Source organism: Nannospalax galili, unplaced genomic scaffold (genome assembly GCF_000622305.1).
Source record: "Nannospalax galili isolate Female #2095 unplaced genomic scaffold, S.galili_v1.0 scaffold247, whole genome shotgun sequence".
NCBI lineage: Eukaryota > Metazoa > Chordata > Mammalia > Rodentia > Spalacidae > Nannospalax > Nannospalax galili.
The window spans coordinates 1188751-1214080 of NW_008356952.1; the positions used below are offsets into that span (position 1 = coordinate 1188751).

The window sequence follows — 25330 nt, forward strand, 5'->3', positions numbered from 1 at the left end:
TTGTTAAATTTTCTGAAGCTGTATCTCATGGAAGAGTTAACAACTGTGTGTTCGCTAACTTAAAATAATTTCATCCCTATCACAAAATATCTAATCCATTACATAAGAACATGCTGAATAAAATGATATTCCTGTGTACATGCTATGGTGTGAAGCACTTGGCTCTCGAACTACAATTCCCTTTGTTGACTATTCCCTATGCACGTGAAAAATTTCATTAAAAGGCAATAAATAAGGTACAACTTGGCACAACAGACCCAGCGTGCTAAATGGATTCTTCTTTGCTTATGGTTTATAGTTGCCATATAAAGTACTCAGTGCATGAGGAATCACCCTGTGGCAGTTTGCTTAGGACATGAAGATTTACACTTCACTTTCAGATTAAAGTTAGGCAGAAGTGATGACTTTATGGTTTTTTGCAGTTATTTTAACTGCACAGAGAAAGAAAAAACAGTCTCAGTCTTCAAAAGATGTACTGGTGTACTTGAATAGATAACTTCTTAAGTAGTTGGGTATCTACCATAGTATCTCACCTGTAACAGCTAATAAATATTTGCTGGATTACATTAAAATTTGACTTTCTGTAAGCCACACCATCTTTTAAATACTTGGAATTTGGCTTCTATTGCAAGTTTTGAGGATTCCTCTTCTCCTATTAGCACATGGCCAAGAGAAAAAGAAGTAAGATGTAATCCTTCATTAAGTTTAGTTCTTCAAGATGGTATCTCCACTATGTCTCCGAGACTTGCTATACATTTTTTCAAATCAGGATATCAATCTTTATTTTCATTTTTTTTCGTTAACAATTAAAAATGAGACTCAACGTGAGAAAAACATTACCACAATAGAGAACAAGCCATTCCTTCCAAATACCTATGCAGCAATTATTCCATTCAAGAGAGAAAAGGGAAAAGAGTTACAAAGTATAAGGAAAGGACTTTCAGGGTACATATCTTAGTTGGTTACTTTAAGACATAGATTATATCTTACTGTTAATTTTTAAAAATTTTTTATTATTTTTATTTTATGTGTATGTGTGTATTGCCTGCATGTAGGTAAGTGTGCCTATGTCATACAATGCCCATGGAGGATAGAAGAGGCTGTCAGATCCCCTGGGACTGGAGTTATGGACAGTTGTTAGCTGCCATGTGGGTTCTGGGATTCGAACCCAGGTCTTCTGCAAGAACAACCAGTGTTCTTAACCACTGAGCCATCTCTCCAGCCCCAATGTTTTAATATATGTATATAAAGTAGTATATGATCAATGTTTCATAAATTACATAGAAGAAATATATAAAAGATTTAGCTGGTATGATCAAAGAAGATGACATAAAAGGATTTTGATATTTAAAGCTAAGAGGACTTAGGGGCCCGGTGGACTGACAGCTATCAGCATTTGTTAGTTTAGTGGTTTTGAAATGTGAGTGAACATAGGATCCACCTGGGAACCCATCAGCCAGAGTGATCTGTTTCTAGTACAAAGTACTTAGTAGTGCTTGTGTGTGTGTGTGTGTGTGTGTGTGTGTGTGTGTGTGTGTTCTGTCTTTTAATATGGGAAGGAGGCAAGAGACTAAGAGAAATCCCATATTATGAGTTCAGTTACATATGAGGCCAGTAGTTAGTCTGACTGAGGGGGTATCTGATGACCTAGAGTCTGAGGAAGGTGAGAACTCACAATAGAGACTCCCACATAAAGCCTTAAGGATAATAACCTCAGTGAAGAGAAGACTGAAAAACATGCGGTGTTAATGGAGCCAGTAGAGAACTTGTCTGTATCGGACTTGGCTCTGTAGAGAACGGTAGAATATAGTTACAACTGAGAATTTACTACCACAAGCTAGCCCTCTAGTAGGGCAAGGAATAAAATTAAAGCAACATGTGTGACATGTTGCTCAGACTGTCACCTGAAGAACCCTGACATGCATTCTCCTAGCTGCAAAGTGAGACCAACCAATGAATCATATATGAGTGGTTGTAAGCAAATGTTTTCAGTTAAAAAGAGATGCTTCACCCCAGATGATGACTACTCCTAGGCGACAATTCACAGAGCAATTCACTTATGTGGAGACACAAAGTTCTAATCTCCTGGTCTTAATTTGAAATGTTGCCAAAGGGCTCTTCCAGCTTTGGGTTACACCATGGTCTGTTGCAATTGTATTGGAGTTCAAGTTCCTATCCAGCCTCCATTTTCTCAGTTTTCTTATAGATGATGTTTGTAACAATAGGGAAGAGTTGATTAAAGAAGATGCAGGCATCATAAAGGTAAAAATGGACCAGTTGTCATATTACAATTGGGAACTTCTTTTCATCAAATATACCCTACAGAAAGCCAAAAGGCAAGCCACAAATGGAAAGAAGGTATTTAAAACACACAAAACCAGATTATTATAGACATAAAAAGATGCATTACTCAAAAATGGGCAAAAGCTATGAACATGCAATTAACAAGACATATGAAGAAAATGTGAACAGATGCACAGCATCATCAAGAAGCAAAAACACGTAAGTTAGAAGCACAGTGATATGTCAGTACACAAATACCAGCTTTTCCTGAAATGCTGACAGAACCAAGAATCAGTGCTGACATTACATCTTTGCTCAATATATCATAAATTAGTATAGCGTTTTAGAAGAAAATAATTTGGTGTTAACTGGCTAAAATTCATTGTGTTCATACCCAATGTCTGAATAATCCTTTAAAAAATAGTGTGCCATTTAAAGAAGAATCTTATGTTTATAGAATATTGAAGAGGAATATTTCTATGTAACCCCTCATCCCACCTCTCCATAGTTTACCCTACTAATATTTTGCATTGGTTTGGGTAATTATAATAATGATTCTATACAAAAGACCATAATTTACTCAAACTTCCTTAGTTTTGACCTAGTTCCCTTTGAATGTTCTAAGATTCCATCCAGGTTCCATGTTTCATTTAGTTATCATGTCACTGTAGGCTGTTCTAGGCTTTAACAGTTTCTCAGACTTTCCTTGTGTTTTATGACTTGACAGCTAAAACAATTTCTAACATTTATATGGTGATTCCACTTACTTATGAGTTATAGAACTATACTTTGATATCGTATAGGTAGAATGATTGTATAAGAGTAATTAGTAGTTCCATACCTAACTATTCGTAACTCCAATTCCAGGGGAATCCGATCCTTCTTCTGACCTCTGCAGGCATTGTATGACACGGGTGCACTTACACACATGCAGACAATACACTCATACACATAAAATAATTTAAAAAATGGTATCATTTCTATATTTTGGGAGTGTTTAAACACTTCTTGTCTAGCTATTTGAAATACATAATAAATTGTTGTAGTCTGGACTACTCCTTATTTGGCTGTATTTTGGTACTCCATATCTAATCTCTCTCCCATTCTCCACACCCTCCCTATCCTTTAATGAATGTTAGTCTCTCTAAATTACACACTATTTATCTTTCTGTGACTGATTTATTTCTTTTAACATGGTGCCTTCCAGTTCTAACCACATTAGGACAAGTGATAGTGATTTTTATCCCTTTAATGGCTGTATATGTGCTCCCTCTCTTAGGGACTCATTCATTGATAGATATCTTGGTTGAGCTGTGTCTTGGCTGTTGTGGTAATAATATTGATTATGTAATAATGATTATATAATAGTGCAATAGAACTTTTTATATCATTCAATTATATACATATATATATTCACAAGGGGAAGAGCTGGATGTGTTCTATTTTCAGTTTTTAAAGGGACTCCCATACTCCTTTGCACAACAGTTATTCTAATTTGTATGCCCCTCAGCAATGTAAAGGTTCCTTTTCTCTCATATCATTCTTTTTGTCTGTTTGATGGTAATTATTTTAATTGAGCATACAGAACATCTTCCTGTGCTCTGATTTGTATTTCCCTGATGATTAGTGATGTTAAAGTTTTCTTTTTCGTATATTTGGCTATTTGTATCTTGTTTTGAGAAATGCTTATGCTGGCCTTTTACTCATTTTAAAATCAGATTATCATGATTTCAGTATTGAGTTGGCTTTCTTACATATTCTGATATTAATCCTTTGTTAGACGGATAGTTTTCAAATACTTTCTCCCACTCTGCAGGTTGCCTTTTCACTGCTGAGTGCTTCTTTTTCTGTGTAGAAGTTTCTCAGTTTGACGTAATCCTACTTGTCTTTTTTGCTTTTGTTGCCTACGTGTTAGGGGTCTTAGCAAAAAATGTTTGCTTGTGAAAAAATTCATGATCATTAAGTTCGGTCTACAAAAGGTATTAGAAGGAATCCTTCATATTGAAGAGAAAGATGAGCACAGCTCTAGGACTAAAGGAAAAACGAACCCCACTAGAACAGCAGTTAAGCAAAGGAAGAAGGACAACACTATCCACTACAAAATCAACTGAATGGTAGGAATGAACGTGCACCTTTCGATTTTAACTCTGAATATTAGTGGTCTCAATTCTCCAATAAAAAGATACAGAAAATCAGAATGGATTAAAAACAGGATTCATCTATTTGTTGCCTCGGAGAAAATCATCTTACCATCAAAGACAGACACTGCCTTAGGGTAAGAAAATGGTAAAAGTTATTCCAAGGAAGTGAAACCAGGAAACAAGCAGGTGTCACTGTTCTATTATCTAACAAAATAGTCTTCATCTCAAAATCAGCCAGAAGAGATAAAGAAGGTCACTTTGTACTGATTCACCAAGAGGGACATTATAACATTACAATTCTGAGCATATACACACCAAACACGGGTGTTCCCAGTTTCATAAAACAAAATGACTAGATGTAAAGTCACGCTCTAACACAATAATAGTGGGTGACTTCAATACCAGCTCTGACCAATAGATATATCATCTTGACAAAAATGCCCAGAGAAATATTGGAGTTAAATGATATGGATAAAATGGATCTGTCATACATCTCCAGAACATTCTATTTAAACACTGTAAAATATTCTTCTTGGCAGCTAATATGGCTTTCTCTAAAAGAGATCATATATTAAGACACAAAGGAAATCTTAATAAATATAGGAAAATTGAAATTATTTCTTGTAGTCTACCTGATCACAATTAAAGATAGCTATAAATCGATAGTGAGAGAAACTATAGGACATACAGAAACTCAAGGAGTTAAATAGCATACTATTGAAGAAATCAAGAGGGCCATCAAAACATTCCTGAAGTTGAATAAAACTGAAAACACAAGATATCAAAACTGATGAGACACAATGAAAGCAGTCTTAAGAGAGAATTTTATTGCTATAAGCATCTGTCATAAGAAACTACAGACCTCAAATAACCTAATGAGCCACCTTAGGGCTTAGAACATAAGAACAAGCCAAGCCAAAATCAATAGATAGAAATAGCTTAGATAAGGAATAAATTAATGAAATAGAAATGAAAACAATATAAAGAATCAATGAAACAGAGTCAGTTATTGAAGATAAATGAGATAGACAAACCCTTAGCAAAACTAACGAAAAGAAAGAGAAGACCCAAATTAATAACATTAGAGATGAAAAGGGAGACATTATAAAAGATACGAATGAAATTTAAAATATCAATAGCACATACCTTAGAAACTTATTTTGATATTAAAACAAATTGGAAAATATTAAAAAAGGATACATTTTTAGATGTATATGGCCCACTAAGGTTAAACTGAGATGAGATAAATAAGTTAAATGGATATAAACAAAGAATGACATTGAAGTAGTAAAAAAAAAAAAAAAAAATCTCCTGATTAAAAAAGTCCGGGCTCGGATAGATTCACCGCCAAATTCCACCAGACCTTTAAAGAGCTAACACCAATGTTTCTCAAACTATTGCATTAGCTAGAAGAGGAAGGAATGCTGTAAAACTCTTTTTTACAAAATCAGCATATACCAAAATTATATAGCTACAACAGAAAAGAAAATTATAAACCAATCTCCCTAAATGCTAAAAATACTAATACAAGACTTATAAACTAAATTCAAGAACATATAAAAAGTCATTTATCAAGATCAAGTTGGCTTCATTTCAGAGATGCAGGGATGATTCCATATACATAAATCAATAAATTTAACCCATGTCATAAATATACATGTGGACAGAAATCACATGATCATATCAATAGATGCAGACTATTGATATGACTTAATTCAACATCTCTTCATGACAAATCCTGAAGGGACTAGAACAGAAGGAACATATCTCAACATAATAAAGACAATATATGACAAACCTATAGGCAACACAATACTACATGGAGGAAAAACTCTAAGCATTCTCACTAAAATCAAGAACAAGACAAGGTTCCACTCTCTCCACTCTTATTCAATATAATGCTTGAAGTAATAAGACAAGAGAAGGAAAGAAAAGTGCTACAAATAGGAAAGGAAGAAGTGAAAGCATCTTTATTTGCAGGTGATATGAGTCTATAAAAAAAAGACCCTAGAGACTCCACCAGAAAATTCTTAGAGCTGATATACCTTTTCAGCAAAATGGCAGGATGCAAAACGAACATACAAATATTAGCCTTCCTATATACCAATAACAAACATACTGGTGGAGACATCACCATACCTGATTTTATGTTATACTACATATTAACAAAACCAGCATGGTACTGGCACAGAAACAGATATGTGGCTCAGTGGAATAGGATAGAGGACCCAGATATACACACATACAGCTACCTGGGGTTTTTGTTTGTTTGTTTTGTTTTATTTTTGTTTTTTGAGACAGTGTCTCATTGTTACCCCAGCTGGCCTGGAACTCACTATATAGACAAGATTGCCTCGATCTCCCAGATATCTGCTACTACCTTCCAAGTGTTGGGATTAAAGGCATGCACCTCTTGATTTTTTACTAAAACGCCAAAACTACAAATTAGAGAAAAGAGCATCTTCAAATTGTGCTAAGAAAACTGGATATCTGCATGTAGAGAAATGAAACTAGATCCTGCACAAAAGTCAATTTCAAATAGATCAACTACCTTAATGTAAGGTCTGAGACTCTAAAACCGCTAGAGAAAAAGATATGAAAAAGACTCCAAGATGTAGGCACAGGCAACAGCTTTCTCAACAGGACTCATCACTCAGGAAATGAGACTGACAAATGACAAATGTGATCTCACGAAATAAAAAAGTTCCTGCACATCAAGGAAACAGTTCATTGAGTGAAGAGGGCAGCCTTCACAGTTGGAGGCAATCCATGCTAACTGTACACTTGACACACAATTCATATCTAGAAAGTATAAAGTGAGGATCTGAAGCAGAAGAGCAGAGCAGAAAGATTTGGCAGCTTTGCAGCTTGGTGAAACGGAGAATGGGTAAAGGTGTGGCCAAGGAGGGTGTAGAAATTAGCATTGATAAAGTTCTTTGCAAAAAGTTCTTTGCACTGGCCCACTAGGAAATACACTTCAAGGGTGTTGTGAATCTCTCTGCCTTTTTCAACAGATTAAGAAGTAGAAAGATGCAAATTTGTTTCAGAGACTTTTCAGAGCAGAGAGTTTTTGTTTGTTTAAGAAGCAAGATGTATTTCATTATAGCCTTAACATATTCAGTAACAATTTCCAGTGCAAAGATGCATCTCTTACAAAAGTGGCTGTAAATTTTTAGGTTCACAGTTGAATTAATACAGTTATACAATATTGGACTCACTATAAACCTATAAAACATAAAATTGAATGAGATTTTAACCTTTATAAAAGATCTCCATTTCATTTGGTGTGGAACCAATAAAATGCCTTCAAACACACACACACACACACACACACACACACACACACACACACACGAAGCGAGATGTAGACCACACTGCCCACCCAGGACAGACTTGGCATTCATTTCCCTGTATTCAGCCAACTCAGAACTCAGGGGCCCTTGGAGCATGATCAAGCATAATCAAGCAGGCCAGATTAGCTTGCACCCAGAGGGACCTTGGTGTCACCTACATGGTGCTGCTTTGCAGACACACAGAGTGGGTTAGGAGGTTCAGGGCAGCTTCCAGGATTTCAAAGGAAAGCCTGGGAGGATAGGCAGTGCTCACCAGTGATGGAGTTTCTGAAAGCAGCCCCTTACAGGGTGATGCGTGGAGCCATGAGGGGGAAGCTGATGTAGAACCAGGAAGACAAAGGCTCTAGCAATGAGGAATGCCTGCTGAGGGAAGCTGCAGGCTGTGTGCAAAGCCAGCACAAGAGAGGGGCCATGTTGGCTGCTACAACAATGCCTTAGGTAGTGCTTCCAGAACCTGTATGAAGCACATCTCACTATAGTATTCCCTGGACGGTGAATATGGAGGTACAGGATTAAATGCGTGTTCTGCTGGGCTTCCACTTTGCTTTGGTCGTTCATTTTATTTCTGTATCCTCCTTTGTAGTGCTGGGAATGAAAACTAGGGCCTAACACATGCTACACAAGCACTGAGCTGCATCCTCAGGTTGTTCTTCCTTTTATTCCTTTAGAATGGGAATGTTTATTGCCAAGTATGTAATTTGCTTCTTCTTCTTTTTTTAAACAGAGGCCCACAGCTGATTTTGACTTGTATTTCAAGAGGAGACTTGGGACTTGGACTTTAGAACACTGCTGGGACAGTTAGGACCTTGTGACTCTTAAGTAGGGTAACTTCATTTTGTGTGCTGAGATATACATTAACCTTTGGGGAGCAGGGGCAGCATCTTATAGTTTTTATCTTGAATATCTCCCCAAAGGTTTAGGTGTAAATCTTAATCTCTGTCTTGGTGCTGTTTGGAAGTAGAGGAGACTTTAAGAGGTGGGGCCTAGGAAGAGACCTTCAGGTCTTCAGTGGCATGTCTTTGAAGGGGATAGGGAAAACCCAGACCATTAATGTTTTTCTTTGTTCCTTCCTAGCCATGAGATGAACAGTTTTCTCTGACATCTGCTTCCACAGTGATATGCTGCCTTGCCTCAGGCTCAAAGCAATAGGACTGGAAGTTTAGCTAAGATAAACCTTTAACTTTATAAATTGAGTACTCAAATACTTTGTTACAGTAGCTGAAAGATAACTGACACAAATGGGAAAGCCTACATTAAGATGTGGTCACTGGGTATAATGTGAGATTATAACAATTTGCATTTACAATGCCATTTCCATCACCTATTAATAAGACTCCTTGTTCCTGAATGGAAGTCTTATAATAGTAAACAAAGAGAGAAATGTTCAACAAAATATTGAATTTGGCACATATTTCATCCAGACAACAATCTTCTGGCAGAGATTTGTATCATATTTAATTGTGTATTTTAGATTTCAATTAAAGAAGGAAAAGGGTTTTGATTGAGCTATGAATTAACACAGGAAAACTAGATATTCACATGTAGAAAAATGTAGAAAAATGGGCTGGAAGATGGAGGCAACTTTCCTGATAGACAGTAAGTCTGGCTTGGTGGACTGATATTTTAAATCAAGTTTGTCTCTGCCAGTTGAATGACATGATACACAGTGTCCTAAATGAGTGATATCTCTTGCACCAAGACTATGTTAGTCTGACTGTTCATCACTACCACAAATATCCAGAGAAACAGTTTAAAAGAGGTAAGATTTATTTTGGCTCAGGTTTCAGAAACTTTAGTCTGAAACTGGCTAGATTCATCACTTTGGGCCTGAGGTAGGGCAGGAGCATGTGGTAGAAGATGTTTACCTCACGATGGCCAGGAAGCAGAAAGAGGTAGTGGAGAGCGCCCTTCATGGACACTCTCAAATGAGCAACTTTCCCCAATGAAACCTTGCCTTCTGTAGCCCCACCTCTATATTAGTTTCTTCATTGCCATGATCAAACATCAATTTAAGGAGGAGGACTGATTTTGGCTTGTGCTTTTAGGGGTTTCAGCCCATGGGTTGCTTGTTCCATTGTGATGGGCTTGTGTTACGGCAGGGCACCAAGCAAGAACATGCAGTGGCTTACCTCATGGCAGCCAGGAACCAGAGAGATTAAATAGGAAGGGCCCATGCCAGGATATACTTTTAAAGACATGCCCCCAGTGACCTACTTTCTTTATCAGGCCCTACCTTCCATCAATGAATTAAACCATCATTGGCAAGCACCTTCATGATGTAATCTACTCTAGAAATGCCTTTACAGAAATGCTCACAGAAAGACCAAAACGCAGAAGGGAAAATATTAGATCCCATAAATCCTTTCCTGGCATCTGTGGCACATGGCAATGAGATGTGAGCTGCAAAGTGCTTGGGCAGCCCCCCATTCCGTGGTCTTCCTGCTGGGTTGGCTCTGGTGCTACTGTAGCCTTCTCTGTAACAGTCCACATTTTTGATATCTCTAGCTTTGTTCTAATAGCTTTATGCATAGTCCTCATGGGATCGTTCCACGGGGTCTCTGATTCTTGTTACACATTGTCTGGCCTTCCAGGTTTTTCTTTGAAATTTTGATAAAAGCCTCTATAATGCCCAACTCCTGCAATGCCATATTTACGATGCTGATGTCTGCTGCCAGATCTTTTACAGCATTCTAGGGTTACTCTGGCTGAGCCTCCATACTTTTCCAAATTCTCCAACAAATCAGTCTTAAATGCCCCTGAGACACATGGTCAGCAGAACCACAGTGATGACTCCTCTCTTCACAACAGGTTTCTTTCTTTTTTTTTTTTTTTTTTGCATTAGGCTTTTCATCATTGTGACTAATATCCAAGAGAAACAACTTAAAGGGAGGATGTCTTTTTGTGAATCTTTAATGGTTTCAGAAGTTTTTGTCCATGGTTGATTGAATCTGTTGCTTTGAGCCTGAAGTGAGGCAGAGTATCAAGACATTGGGAATGCATAACCAAAACTATCTACCTCATGATGGCTAAGAAGTGGAGCGAGGTGGGACAGGGTTCAAATATGCTTCAAGGACTCTTCCTCAGCCACTCAGTTCTTTCATCTAGACCCTCCCTACACTTCTACCACCTCCCCATAGTGTATTCAAATTTTGAATCTACCAGTGGACTAAACCATTCGTTAGGTCAGATGAACGACCTAATTGCTTCTGGAAAAACCTTCACAGACAGACCCAGTAGTTTCTTTTTTTCTAATCTCCAAGGCATCTCTCAATCCAGTCAAGATGTTAAGATTCACTATCACAAAGATTTAGAGAAAATTATATTCCAAACTATGTGACAACACACTTTTGTCAAATAATATTGTACTGGAATAAATGGAATGATATTGATAATCAGTTTTCCTGAGCATTCTAATGGTATCAAGCCAACAAAAATGGATAAGACATTCATTCTTTCTTACATTTAGTTTTGGAAGAACATGAGAAGCCTGGAGACCACTTGCATAGCTGACCAGGCTGATTTCCAATTGTCTCTGAGAATAGTGTAGTTCCTCAGAGCAGACACCTCCCCGGAGTTCTGAAGAGGTGTCAGGAGACCAGGGGAAGGAAGAAGAATATTCCTGTTGAAGGTAAGAAATAATCTACTGGGGGATTCAACCACTTGGTCATCTAACAGATTTCTACTACTGCATTTTTCTAGGTGCTGTGGATACAGCAGTGTGTAAAGCAGTTCATTTTCTATAATCATCTAACTTGCATGTTAGGAGGGATCAGATAATCAGTGTACAGATTAATATCATTTCATACAGCAATGAGAGCTGTGAATGAGGAGAGGTGACCTGAGTGTAGTGGGACTATGGGCTGGCTGCTCTTTCAGACTGAGTGGTCAAGGAAGGGTCCTCTAAATCAGTTTCTGAGTTCAAACTTCGATGGTAAAGAGCCGACTGGCAAGGATTTGGGGAAGAGTGTTATAAGAGGAGAAAGGTCAATTGCAGACTCTGTGCTGGAACATGCTGAGTCTACTTGAGGACAGGAGACAGTCTATGTGTCCGCAGCTGGGAAGGGAGAGGTGGTGAGGGGGAGTGAGGCAGCATACATCCCATGGTTGACGCCTGCAGGTGCCACAGGTTTTATGCTTATATTCAGTGCCAGGGAGACTCTTTGAAATTCTAATCTGGAAAATGGTATTCGGTTTGTAATTTTACAGGCTCCTTTGGAGTGCTGGGTGTAGAATGGACTAAGAGGAAGTAGAAGAGAAAAGAGAGGAGGGTGGCCAGTAAGGAAATATTTGCCACAGGCTAGGGGAGAAGTGGATTGTCCGAAGATGTGGGAGAGTGAGATCCAGCATCTATTCGCAGTAAAGCCAAGATGGTTTACTAATGACTTTATATAATGGAAGGAAGGTTAGGAAGATAGGCATCCCAGAGGACTTCTGTTTTGATTGCTAACCAAGGTAGAGGAGACTGGAACCAGGTTTGGCAGAAGGCGTTGAGCTTTTTCCTTATGAACAGGTTAACTTGGAAATGCCATCAGATCACACAGTGATTGTAAAGACCCACTTGGATATATGAATTTGGGGCTTAACAGGGAGTTAGAGCTGGAGGGATCCATTGAGGAGTCATTAACATGGCTAGTACTTAAAAACACAATATATAATTAGCACAGAGACAAGATTAGGAGTGTGGCATTGATTTTTTTTTCAGGTAGAGACTAAGCTAATGGCATAAAACCTTATTAGGTACAAGCTCCTGTATTATATCTGCATATAAAAATTGTGGGATACTGTCAAAGATGTCTAGAGCTGTATCAAAATCATATTAGAAACATCTGATGATAATGTGAATATGTAATTTTCCATTTTTGAAAGAGATAATTAGGCATATAGTAATGGACCCAGTTCAGCTGTCTACAGGGTCTTGTCCAGTTGTGATGTTTGATGTGTTTACTTCAATTCTAACAATATAATAATACCCAGTTGTTTTCAGTTCTTAATATTTACAATCGTTTTGTAAATACTTTTTAATGTATTATCTAATTTGATTCACTCGATGTTAGTAATTAACTAAATTTTATGACAGCATATTTGATTATCTCCCCACACCATTTGGATATTTGGGGGGATCTTTTTGACAATCCATGCATATACACAATGCATTGTGATCATATTTAACTCACACTACCCTCTTAGTCCCTCCCACACTTGCTGACTCCCTTCTTCCCAACTCCTTTTCTTTCTTTCTTTCTTTTATTTTCTTTTTTGACTCACTGGGTTTAATTAAGGTTGCTTATAAGGACATGGGGAGGCGTTATTTACTGGAACATGAGCAACAATATTTTAAGGATTTGAAGAAAGGATAAACTGAGGCAATCTAAGTATACACACAAGACCACTGAACTCAGGTTGAATTTCGCCCAGGGTTATTCAGTATCTAACTAGAAGGAGTTTGTGGTCAGTTTGTTCAGTATGACTTACAAGGCCTGTAAGCAACAGGTGGCATGAGAACTGTGTATCCATTACCACCTGCGGCTTGTTCTCTTCAATTCAGAAATTTCTAGGACATAACCACCTGGAAGTTTCAGCTCCTTGACAGAAAGCTCCTAGAATGGAAATAGAGGTGGATATGATAAACAAACACTTAAGAAAGATGGGAGGAAGACTGGCTAGATGAGGAAGTTACACACAGCCCAGGGACAAGGCCTGGTTAAATGTATACAGGGATTCCATGTGCAAATAAGGCTGGAGATTTAGACTTCTGTGTCCAATCAATGTAAACACTAGTACTAAGTCCTCATGGTTTCATTAGGACTCTGGTTCAATTTCTGTACAATTTTTTTAAACTGTCATTTCTCTTTTCCTTCAACAGAGCAGGCTTCCTTTATTTTCACAAAATGGCTTCAGCAGTCCTAACCCTCACATCTGCGTACCACATTATTCAAAAGACAGAGAAACTTTTGCAGCTACTGCAAAAGAAAATCCTGAACTTCATTTTCCTTGAACCAAATAGGGTGCCATGCAATCCCTGTGTCAGAAGAATTCTGTGTGTTGACTGGCTCATGTCTTGACACTCACTTTTTGCAATGTAGCATGTAGATACTGGTGGAGAGAATGCGCCATAAAAATCAATGGTTGCTTCACAGGGAAAGGGGAACTGAGGCCACCCACGACGCCCATGCATGTGAATCCAGACACCATCCCACCAGCACTTGCCTCAAATGTGCCAATTATCTTTCCCAAATTGCACAGAAGGCTGCTGGGATGCCTGCCGGGGTTGATTTGGTCCGTTTCAACATAGAAGGGTGACAACCTGTGTGGTGGAAGTGGGGGCTAATCTTGCCAAGCTCTGACAGATCTAAGCCTTCTGGAGGATGTAGATTTTTGACATTCAACAGTAGCTCAGGAGTAAGTTTAATTAAGAATAATCAGTAAGAGAGTGATAATATTAGCAGTCTAAAATTAACCACTCAGAAGCCAAAAAGTCAAAGAATTATTGTCAGCTAAGCTATGTTCAAAGAGAAACATGAAAAGCTATTCTCTCTCTCTCTCTCTCTCTCTCTCTCTCTCTCTCTCTCTGGAATTTCTGTGAAACTCAGTGGGTTTTTGAGTCCATAAAAGTCTTACTTTTCTATGGCTTCTTTGGGTGGCAGCTCTTACTGCTTTTCTATTATGTAGTTACATTTTCCATATCTGTTATGTAGGACTTTTTGATGCTTGGGTACTAAATACTGTGAAGGATCACTGATTCAAGATGTTGGAGGTCTATAATCGCCGAATAGAGGTCTCTTTACACACCATGGAACTGAAAGGAGTCCGCCTCCTCAGAAAGGAGTCCCCTCCTTCTGGCTTCCCCATGGCCCCACACTGCACACTTCTTCCTTTTATAACATAATGTGGGTTTGAGCAGGACTGAGGGCCTTGGTGAGGGAGCTTTGTATAGGAAGAGTACCAATCTATAAAATCTCTATGATGACATCTTTCTCTAAGTGAGACCAGCAATGGTTCTGTAGCATCATGAAACCATCCTGACACATTTAAACCAGTCTCTGCCCAGCCATTAAGGCCTTCCAGCAGCAGGTGAACAGATCTGCCTCATTTTCTGGTTTTTGTACTTTAGATACTGTATCGGATTTTCTCTTACTAGCTATGAAATGGCAGGTGCACGATTTCATCTTTGTGTTCCTTTTGTCCAGAGTAGATAATGCTGCCCCTTCGTTATAGCACCATCAGTAGCATCAAACCACAGAGCACACAGGCCTTCTTTCAGTATTACAAAGTTTTGAGATGGTAGAAAGTTGTTGCTTAATCTCACAAACATAAACTGGGCTGGAGCTTTTCAACCATGCAGTCCTTGAATGTGCCTGCAGTTTCTTTGTTATAACACGAATTCATATTGCAGAGTGATACAGTTTGATCATCCTAAAAAGTGAAGCACTAAGATGCCCCTACTTTGTAAAAGTAGACACGGGGGAGAAAGCATGTGCAAGCCTTTTGGCCGCTTGTTACCCTGCATAGAATAGGGTTAAATTTCCGATCACAGGAATCTTTTTCCTCTTACTATTAGCACAGTCTGATTTCATTTGTTTAACAAGCTGGCGGGAAAGAACGGCTTTTGTGATATGCCTAGCTGTTAGAAATCAGGATAAATGGATTTTTGATGAAGGAAGCAACCAAGAATATGTCTATGTCTTTCTTGAGAACAATTCTAAAGTCCCTTCTTGCTTGGCCATGGGAAATACTTACTCCTTACTCTAATCTGCTAAAAAAAAAAATACCATTTAATCCAGCTTGAATTCCTTTGTTCTGCATTAAGGCTGGATAGAGAAAGGCAAGCCTTCCCTATAACCACCATAGATTACAGGGGCTGGCTCTGGTGTCTGTTTAGAAGTTCCAAGGAAGAAGGGGGTGGAGCTTAGTTGGAAGTGGCAGGGAGGTCCCCTTTTGACTCTCTAAAAGGGCAGCATTAAAAAGGACTGTCTAATCTCTGCAATCTCCAGCTTCACAGGGGATGTAGCATAGAGTAGAGCAGCCAGGACAGAGGGTAATGCAGAGCGGAGCAGACAGGACAGAAGGGAGCACTGGAGAGCAGTTTCCCTGCAGTTTCACTACAGTATATTTCCTTTCATTTGTCCCTCATTTTGTTTTCCTCGAGATCATATTTTACCTATTATCCATTTCTGGACACAAAATATTTGCCCTTGATCCTTTTTAAAAATTATCTTTATTTTATGTGTATGCCCCCAGGTCATGCAATGTCCGTGGAAGTCAGAAGAGGATGTTGAATCCCCTGGAACTGGAGTTACAGACCATTGTTTGCTGCCATGTGGGTGCTGGGAATCAAACCCGGGTCCTCTGTAAGAGCAGCCAGTGCTCTTAACCACTGAGCCGTCTCTTCAGCCCCTTGACCTTAATATTAACATGAGGCAGTAGGTCTTGTTGTATTGAAAGTTTTCCTCATCTGTGTGGAAGTAGAGAAGCAAACAAGGCCAAGAAATTGGAGAAATTTCACTCCTTTTTCCAGCTTATAAATGGAGTTTCTCTTGGAGGAGAAAGGCCTGGCTGGAATGTCCTGTCCTAGCCTGTGCTACTTGATCTCAACCAGGGCCACAGCCAACATGTTCTCATATTCCTGACTTCAGAAGCCAGTTTCTTTTCCATGAAACCCATGACTCAAAGCACTGTTGGCTTGAAATACTTTCTATTTGAGATATTCTTATGTCGAGTATCCATTCTTCTTCCAAATACCTCTGTGAACATCACAGGACAAGCATGTGGAAGAGCACAGTGAGTACTGGTGAGCACAGATCATCACAGAGCTCTTGGGATTTTAAGGATGATCTTTATGGTCTAACAAAGCTTGTTAACGATCTAGGAGGACAGGGTGTCAGAGTCAAAAGCCAAAGCCCTAAGGCCTGGGACTTTGGATGACACAGTTTCTAAGTACTGTGACAGATTTGGGGAAACTGAGGCAGTATGATATCATTTCCTCTCAAATATAAAACCAAAAAATGAAGTCTTTAATCTCACATTCTAGCTCTCGAATGTTCACTCTTTATCTCTGGGATCATTTTGCTGAAACACACAGCAGCCCCAGACTGAGACCCAGGAGGCTCTAGAACGAAGGCACTGCAGAAGATGGCTGTGAATTTGGACTAGGGTGAGGAAACACAAAACAGAAAGTCCTGGAGTGTAAACACCAACAGCACCAGATATATTCCGTCTTTCTACTTCCCTCCAGGAGAAAAGTAGTAAATAAAATACAATAAGTACTTTTTAAATACTTTCACTAGATCCAGAGTCCTCAGAATAGCTACAGAGCTGGTCTTTCACTGGGTCTGTCTCCCTCCCATCTCTGTCTCTTCCATGCAAGTTCCAATGGCTGAGCTGGGTCTGCAGGCTCTGCCAATCAGCTCCCTCCTCTAGGACTCTTCTCTTCCAATGCACACCCTCTCCTCCTACCAGAATGGGGTTTCTGAAATGCAAGTTTAGTCACTGTTATGATTAGAGTGTGCAATGAAACCCACAGGCTCATCTGTTTGAATACTTGGTCCCTTGCTGGTTGGTGCTGTTTTGGGAGGCCATGGAACCTAGGTGACTTTGAGGTTTTAGCCTGGCCCTGCTTCTGGCCTGAACTCTAAGCCTCTGGATCTGCCAAGGCACTCTGCAAGTTCCCATCACCACAAACTGAACTGCACCAGCTGACTTTCCCCTTCGAGAAGCACAGTAATCTAATAGTATGAGCCAAAATTTATCTCTTCTGCTTCTGCCAGATATTTTGTCACATGATGAGTAAAGCTAACTAATGAAATCATATCTTAATAAACAAATATTTACTGAGTCTTCGCCTCCTGTCAGCCATTACTTACTCTCAGTTCTGAGGATTCCCTTTAGTAACCTTCCATCTTTTGTGGAATTACATGGTCACCAGCCTCTTCTCCTACCTTCCTCACCCAGCCCTCATGCTGGTCTTTCAAACATACCAGAATCCTTTTGGTTTCCTCAGAGAGGTGTGAACACTCCCTCCCTCTTGTCTCTGTGTTCCTTCAGTAATGAAAACCCTTCTCCATCTAGGTCTGTAATACCCACCTAAAGGCATTTTCCTCAAGGTGTCTCTGACCTTTTCCCCTTCTTAACCCATAGTGAAATACCCACTGCTTTGTATCTTATAAGTTTTAGAACACATTTTATGCTGGATAGCAAGGCTCTCCATGGCTCTCTCCTTGGCTGCAGTGTAACCTTACTGAGGTCTTAACTTAGATCTTATGCATTAGTACCTAGCATGATCCATAGTGAGGCATGCAACGTTTAAGAGAATAGGGTACATGTGTAACTTAAGAAAGCAGCTCTCTGTGTCCCAACTCTAAGTGCTATTACTCAGGACCTCATCCTTTTTGCACCCATAGCTTTCTCTCAGACAATCCCATTTAATCTCATTACCTCCATTCATCTCAGTGTTTATGAATCCCTAAAATGTATCTCTGCATCAAATTTCTCTTCCTAGTCCCTGAACACGTGTCTGACTGTAGACAAGATGCTCATCTCTTCTCCTTCTCTCCCAGATATCTCAAACAGAATATCCCACAAAGAAGTTTACCTTTCTCTTGAATCCACTTGTACCATAGACCCCCCTGTTTTCATTTGTTTTTCGATGCTTTAATACTACAGGCTGTACAGACCGAGTAACTTATAAGGAAAACAAATTTGTTACTCATAGTTTTGAAGTTCAAAGTAACATCCTCTAATGAGGCCCTTTATGCTGTATCAAAGCATGACAGAAAGCTGGCCAAACACAAGTAAGTCAGAGAGTGGGAAGAAAGGAATCGTTCCAGAAGGAGTTCACTTTAATAATGAAGCCACTCGAGAGATAGCTAATTTACTCCTGTGACAAAGGCATCAGTCCATTCATGAGGGTGGTACCCTCCTGGCCCAATCACCTCTAATCCCATTTCCCAATACTGTCACAGTGGCCATTAAATTCCAGCATGAGCTTTAGAGGGGAGATTAAGCCATATCAACCACCCAGGCCAGATAGCAAAGTCTTGTCTTTGAAACTCCTCTCCTTCCAATCATTACCAAATTGAGGGCTTTCTACATGTAGAATGGATCTCTATAGTCTTCTCTTTCCATTGTCTCACTAGTAGTCTGCTGCTCTGTTGTGTCTCAGAGCTGGTCTCTCTGCCCTCACCTTGCCTGCCCAGCTTCTGCTTTCTTCAGAGCAGGTCAATTAATATTTTTTTTAAGATGCAAATAATATCTGCCCTCTGGGCTTAAAATTCTTTAGTAACTTTATGTGGTGGTTTGAATGAGAATGTCTCCCACAGGTTCCAAGTACTTGGACACTTGCTTCCCAGTTCATGGTGCTATTTGGGGAGGGTCATGGAACTTTAGGAGGTGTGATCATACTGGAGGAAGCATGACATTGGGAGTATAGAGCTTTCTCACTTCCAATCTGGCTTACTCTGCCTTCTGTTCCTGCCTAAAGATGTGAGCATTCAAATTCTGCTCTAGCCACCCCTGCCACCATACCTCCCCACCATGATGAACTCCAATCCCTCTGGAACCATAAGTTCAATAAACTCTTCCTTCTATAAGTTGCCTTGGTCATAGTGTTTTATCACAGCAACAGAAAAGTAACTAACACACTCTGCATTATGGAAGATGAAATTCTTCAAATCCTTAGAATGGCTTGTAAACCTCATCCTCACTGACCCCCCAACTTCCTCTCCAAGCTCCCTTGGTCCTCTCCACCTCCTGCTCTATGCTCCAGATACACAGGCTTTCTTTTAGGTCTGCCGTGGGCCAGGATCATCCCCTTCAAGTAGAAGCAGATGCACAACAAGAGTCTAAATTCAGATTATTCCAGTCATGGGGATATGCTGGGATTCACCCGATTATGTTATGATTATATTGTGGCTGCTGATCAAACTAGTGAGATTACTAATTTTGAGATAAAGCAATGTAAATATGTGTAACTTAGCACTACTGGAGGTAGGAAAGGAATATATCAACCTATCTGAGTTAAAATCAGACTGGAGCCATTTAAAATATGGTTTTATCTTGAAAAAAAAAATAGAATGAAGTTATTACTTTGAATGCTCTAAGATCCTAAGTATTTCTGCTCTGATGCACACTAATAAAACATTATCACTTTCTTCCTCATTTCATTCAGAGAGTTTCCAGCGCTTGGATTATTATTGAAAAAATATTATATATGGGAGAATTTCAAATCTACACTTTAATAAACTACCAACCTAATTGTATTTGCAAAACTGCCCTGAGGTCCTACCCTTCATTCCAACAAGACAGTCAAGCTGAATTCTAGCTGAATGCTGGAAGGAAGACTTTACAACTCAGACAGTTCTAGTTGCGAATTCTACCAATGCAATTTATTTTCACATTTATCATAAGCAATAAATAAATCACATGTTGTTATCAAAATGCAAAGCACATTTCATGACACATTGCCTGTTCTTTATATTGCATTTCTTTTATTGCTTAGAGATTTCCCCCAGTGATAAACCAAAATGATTTTCAAAAATGAATTAGAAGAGATAGCAAGCTTTAAATTTCATTGCTGTAGTCACTATTTTAAAAGTCCAGGTAGAAAAGAGTTATGGAGGGTTAGTGATTTCAAAAATAGTTGACAATCAGAAAAAACAAACCCCAAGTTGTCTGATTTGATTACTGAGGATGACAGTGCATGGTAACAGAAAGATTTTGGATTCTGGAAACTTACGTTTGAATCACTGCAGTGACATACATTTGGGAAGAGAACTTCCCCAGGCCTCAGGTTTCTCTGCAGGATACTACATCTTCTTGTACTGTGAGGAGATTTAAATGACCTTACTCAGCACTGTAGTGTTTGGACAATTGCTGTTTAAGAAATTGTAATGATGCAAAGTTTTCTACCTTCCTTTGATCTTACTTGGTCATGAGGGAAAACACCAAGCTGCCTTTGGCAGTTCATATCACAGAGCAGTTGCCACAGATGTGGTGACTGCTTCCACTGTCTTCCCAAAGGATGTGGGTTTTCAGGAAACAGTGGTTTGTCAAGGTTCAGAGTTCAGTGATTTCAGCATTAGTTTTATTACCAGATATTGGACTAATATGCTCTGGAATCACAGATTTATAAGATTATTGTGAGTGATATGGTTTCTATTTATACTGCTATTCTAAAGGGACAGCCCATTTCTAACCTTTCTGGATAGCAAAGCACTGGTTCTCCTTTATGTAGTCATTTTTAAAAGTATTTGCTTAATGTGTAAGTAAAGGGAAAATAGCAATGATCAAAAATACAAAAATACCCAAGCTCTTTCAGGGAGGAATTCATGCAGAGTAGTGAAGTGTCTATTCAGTGTGGAAATGCTGAGGAAGACCATGGAGATGACAAAACAGAGGAGGAGACTACGGAATGACAGCAATGAGTTTCCTGCTTTTAAATATGGTGGTCAAGGAAGGTCACTGGGGAGACCCTTGAGGAAAGACAAAAGCCACATGAGTTTCTGGGAAAGGAACACTCCAGATAAAAAAGCAAATGTAGAGCTGAGAGCTGAGAACTCCCTAGCAATTGAGCAATAAGGAAGTCAGAGTATTTGTAGTGGAGTGAGGGGGCACACAGTGTCAGAGTGTCAGAGTGGCAGGATTTGAAGATAACTGCCAGGACTCTTGTTCTGTAAACTGCAGGAATGGGGAAGCCATTATGAGGGCTTTAAGCAGATGGAGGTGTGAGCTGAGGGAAGTGAAGACATTTCTTCGAAGGTTATCCCTCTTATGCAGGAAGACACATGCTGCTGTCATGTCTGCAGCCCTCCTTCAAGACTGGCCCCACAGCTGGGCAACTCCAAGTTCAAATGTCCAGCGAGTCCTTTGGGTCCTATGCAAACTTTGAGTCACTAAAAACCATTCCAATATAGAGATTGCAATTAAAGTACAGAGGGTAAAAGGTAGAATATCAGTTACATAGCACAAGGTATATGTTCTAGAAATTTCTCAAAAAATGGAATCTGAAACAGGACGAGCCTAAGTAGAGAGATCAGCAATAACTTCTTACTCCCTATTCCATTTTCTGTCTCTATGAACCTGAATACTCTGAATACATTCTTTAAGTCCAGTCATGCAGCGTTTGTCCTTTTGTGACTGGCTTATTTAACTTAGCTTAATGTCTTCAGTGTCTATCCATGTTGGAGCATGTGTTAGAATCCCATCCCCTTTTAAGTCTAAATAATATTCCATTGTGTGGATTGACAAACTATTCTTTTAGCTCAGACTTGGACGTTTTTCTTCACCTGTTCATATCACTACAACTTTCGTAGATAGTGACTTGAGGGAAGGCTCTGGAAGAGGCAGGTAGTTAGAACCAGAAGAAAGGAACTTTTCTTCGTACTCTGAAAGGAGGAAGGAGGTCAAGATGGGCGACTCTGGCTGTAAGTTTAGAGTTAGAGGATGCAACGTTGTTATCTTCTGATAGTTTCTGTTTTGTTTTGGAATATGAGGGGGAATTTAATCTACAGTGGATACATGAACTGGCAAGAAGCCCACCGAGCCTTGCAAGTCTATCTCACCTCTGCCTCTGTCTCAGGTACTAGCACTACTCTAGTCATAACTCCTAATATAGTTCTGAAAAATGAGATTTTGGCCTGCACAGCTATTCTTCAGTGGTGACTATTACTCCTGAATATAGCAATTCATTGACTATTTGGTCTTTATGATAAAGCACATTGGGTTATATTAAAGTGCGTCTCAAGGGGACATGATGCTGTGCTGTACCCATCTTAGAAAGTTCTTTGATGTCAGTAATACAGAGGCAAATCTCTTCTCTTCTACTAACCCTCAGAACAAAGCAGTATCTTCATTATCTCAGTGAGACCTGAGTCATGCTGAGATGAGAGAAAGCAGGAGAAAGGAAGTGGTGAGAGCAAGGAGGAGAAACACACAAAATCCAAGATTCTTCTCTGAGATAAACAAGTGGTCCAGGCCACTGGGGTGACAAGAGTCCAGCCCTACAACCTCTCCAGAGAGGAAGTGGTGCCCCCTACTACCTGGTCCTTCAGTGAAGCCTATGAAAAATTCTGAAAAACTAAACATAGATTCTGTACCTCCTCAGAGGAAAACAAAAAGCTCCAGACCCCATACAAACACATAATAGAGATGAAGTGAGAGTTACAAGCCACTGAAAGCCGGGTGTGGTGGCGCACGCCTGTAGTCCCAACACTTGGGAGGTGGAGGCAGGCGGATCTCTGTGAGTTCAAAGCCAGCCTGGTCTACATAGTGAGTTTCAGAACAGCTGGGGCTACAGGGAGACCCTGCTTCAAAAAGACAAACAAACAAACAAAAAGCCACTGAAGAGCTTTGTCCAGGTACAGCATGTAGGTGTAAAAATTTGGGAGACATGGGTAGAATTCTTAGCCTTTCATTAATCAATTATAACAGGTTATAACTATAAACATATTCTTTGAACTGTTTGATGCAGCAGATATAATTTTTTGGCTTTTAAAGTGGAAAAAGTGGAAAAAATTAACATTGACGCTCCCATTGTATAAGGCCATATTGAAATTCTTAGCATATTGAGTATATGTAAGTATATTTTCTACATAGTTATAGTAATGTATAATATAATTTAGCTTTTCATAATACATTGTTTCAATACTTTAGTTTTGTTAAACAAAAAGTCATTTATTGTCAAATCCAATACTTGAACAATTTCCTCTGTACACAGTTTAGCAGGGCTAATTAGCTTAAGATGCTCTTTATTGAGAAGTATATGATCTCAGTATTAACAGCTGCTGAAATTTCGTATTTTTATGCAGTGTTTTCTTTTTTTTCACAACACTAAAGGATACTGAAGTATGGAAAGTAAGTCCAGAGACATTAGTATTGAGTCAAACTCACACATAACGCTAGCATTGATGACTCAGCAGTTAAGAACACTATTCTTGCAGAAGACCCAGGTTCGAATCCCAGCACCCACATGCAGCTAACAACTGTCCGTAACTCCAGTTCCAGGGGATCCGACAGCCTCTTCTGTCCTCCGCAGGCACTGCACAACATGGGTGCACTTACCTACATGCAGGCAATACACACACACACACACACACACACACACACACACACACACACACATAAAAAAGTAAAACAAAAACAAACCCGTAAAAACAACTTCTGAAACCTATACTATGCCTTTCTTATCAGGATAAAACTACTTGAGAATGGGAATGAGAAAGACATCTTTGGGTTTCTCTGTGGTGAGAGGAAGAAAATTCTAAACTATCATGTTGCTGTTCACTAATTGACAACTGAGGGAAATACCAGAACAAACATGTTCCCACCCAACACCTCCAGGCAACTTCATGGGTGTAAGAGTCCACGTAGCTCACTCTAGATGGCCATAGTGCTGGCTTCATGTGCAAGACAGAACATTTGCAAACTGTGGTCTAGGGCTTCATTTCAAGGCATAGTGAGTATTTTTAAAAGTTTGTTGGCTATATTTTATCCTCAAAGATTACACTAAAAAAACTAAAAAGTAAGTTATTTCTACAGAAACCTCTAAAGGGAGCAGAAAAATCAAATCATATACCCAAATAAACATTTTAAAGGGAGTTAAACCAATTACCTGAAAGTCACACAGCATTTGCTGCTTTGTATTCGTGGACGCCATTAGACTGCAGTTGGACCACAGCACTATGTTCATTAAGTTCATTTTCTGCATCACTACTGTTGGTATCTTCATTGTCATCTTCCTCACAGTCTGAAGATTCTGTCATGTTCTGATGTGAATGGGATTCTGATAAAGCCCCAAATGACTGGGTCTTGACAGAAGCTAAAGGCCGAAGTAAAGGGGTATGTTCTGACACTTCATTTTCTTCTTGACTGCTATCTGCGTCAGAGTCTGAATCACACTGGACAGGTTTCTTTGGTTTTAGTAGCCAGGGATCCATACACTTGCAGTTATAAGCACAGGAACAGGGAAGGATCCTGAGCTTATCTCTGTCTTCATAGTCATCCAAACAAATAGCACATATGGAGCTGGAGAGATGGTTCAGTGGTTAAGAGCACTGGCTGCTCTTGCAGAAGACCTGGGTTTGATTCCCAGCACCCACTTGGTGGTTAACAACTATCTGTAACTCCAGTTCCAGGGGATCTTATGCACTCTTCTGACCTCCGTGGGCACTGCCCTTACCTACATGCAGGCATAACACTCACACACATAAAAATAAAAATAAGTAAATAAGTTTTTTTTTAAAAAGCACATACATCATATTCATCTCCTTTCTTGAATTTATGTAGAGGGAGTTTTTCAAGTTGATTTTTATGAAGTCTTGTTCTCCTAGCTCTATGTCTATTCTGGACAAATTTTGTGACCATAAAAATGATAAAGGGAAAGAAGGAGCTCAAGAGAGGTAAGATCATAGGAGAAGGGTATTAGTAAGGGAGAAAGGGTGGAAATGGGAGCACTTTAAGTGGGGAAACCATGGTGGAGGGGTGAGACAATGTGAGAGATAAACAATGCCTAGCTAGTTATGAAAACCAGAGAGAACCATATTACTCCTACAACCTACTGAC

The 25330-nt window shown here is 39.4% G+C and overlaps 1 protein-coding gene and 1 pseudogene across 1 annotated transcript in view; both read right to left on the reverse strand.

The window, feature by feature from the left end:
• Nucleotides 1-25330, reverse strand: part of Cpa6 (carboxypeptidase A6) — a 339815-nt gene that overhangs the window by 227784 nt on the left and 86701 nt on the right. The gene's annotated exons all lie outside the window — the stretch shown is intronic.
• Nucleotides 24388-25330, reverse strand: part of LOC103751384 — a 6646-nt pseudogene continuing 5703 nt past the window's right edge.